Genomic DNA, 1,696 nt, shown 5'->3' with positions numbered 1-1,696 from the left:
TCTCTCTTAAATCTGCTAGCAAACTTCGTAGAGTTGGAACTTGCCTTTTCACACAGTAAAATTCATTAATTTTATTGCGTATGGCTAATAAATCAAAACTATTCAGGTTGGCTACAGTTGGCTGTCGTGGACGCTTTGTCCCTGGTGTGTTCCACTCACCTTGGTTAATAGCACCTTCTCTTTTAATTCTCCGCAGTGTTTTCACACTTAAATCTGAAAATTCAATATGTCAGTTCAGAGTCAAACGCACAAATTTCATGATAACATAAATAATATGTAGAAAATGCAGGGTAAACCAATAAATGTGTACTAACCTGATATAGCAGCAATTTTTGTCAGATAGTCCGTTTCAGATTTCATTTTTTTATTGTGTTTTATGGCTATGACTTGCTTAACTAAATTATGAATTGTGCTTTTCATTAATTCATCATCCAAGGTGGTTTTTGGTGGTTTGGTTTGAGTTCTTTTTCAAAGTCAGCAGGTCGAACATGTATTTGTAAGGTATTTAGTATAGTGTATGAAAAGACAATTTCATTCAAAATGTTGCTTTATTAACAATAAAAATTTACTAGTTACGTCCGGTTCAACTGCCACTTATTGTATTTTTTTCTTAATTTCGGAAGTCCTGAGGCCGTGCTCAACACGCTAAGTTGCTATTCTGTAAAACAAACCAAAAATCATAAAAGGTATTCAACAAGTTTTGTTTTACTTTTACTAATTATTAAATTATTTCACGCAAATAAAAAAAAATAACTAAAAATATTAATAAAAAAATCACAAATATCGACAAAGAATCGATCGGATATTTAACGAAACTTTATCTTTCGGTCTGACCGGTGTACATAAATTGACAAGTAATTCGTAACATTCCGGGCCCATAATCGTAATTAAGATGGGCAGTTGTAAATCTTCTGGTATTTTATTTACGATGAAATATTGTTCCAAACGTTCCACGTACAAAGTCCATAAATATAACCCAAACGTTGTGGTGATTGCCGTCTTAGGAATATCCTCTGCGCTGACAGGTATCTGCTTTGACTAAATCAAGGGTGCTTAAGATTTTGCAACCAGCTGTAAAATGGGCAAAATCGTGAATATGCCGAATTGGGTAGCTGACGCCAACCGTTATCCTTCTTACAAGGTAGGTGAAGCGGAGAGGACCATGGACTCTTCGAAGGTCTGGCAATCCCGCTCGCGATCATGGACTGAAGTTGGAATGGGCAATTCAAGTCACAGGGGCGAATACATTTATTGGCCTTGTATCCAAAGTTGCCGTGGTACCAGCATAGTGGGTACTTTGGTTCTGGGACTGCGACTGTTGTCTAGAAGATGACTGGCGTCGCAGTCGAGCGGTCCTGGATCTCGATCTTTCACTTCTTTCCGACACCGGTTTCTGTAGTTGTTTCCGAAGTTCGGCCACCTCATGTGTCAGGTCGCTGAGAACTGAACCGGCGCATTCCTGGCTCACGGAAATAATCTCTATCCGCTAAATCAGCGAGATCTTCCGTCCCTGGCTGACCCGCCAAAACTGTCTGCGTGCCATAAGGGAGACGGCTGATCCAGATGGTTTTAAGAAAGTCGTTCGGGACATCAGATCATCCGCCAAGCTTTGTAAGTTTCGAAGGAATCGAGATGGCTACAGCTCGCGCCAAACAACTAGACCTAAGATGGCGTCGACTGCGCATGTACATACGAG

This window comes from Zerene cesonia, unplaced genomic scaffold (assembly GCF_012273895.1).
Source record: "Zerene cesonia ecotype Mississippi unplaced genomic scaffold, Zerene_cesonia_1.1 Zces_u008, whole genome shotgun sequence".
NCBI classification, from domain to species: domain Eukaryota; kingdom Metazoa; phylum Arthropoda; class Insecta; order Lepidoptera; family Pieridae; genus Zerene; species Zerene cesonia.
This window is presented reverse-complemented; position numbering follows the sequence as displayed.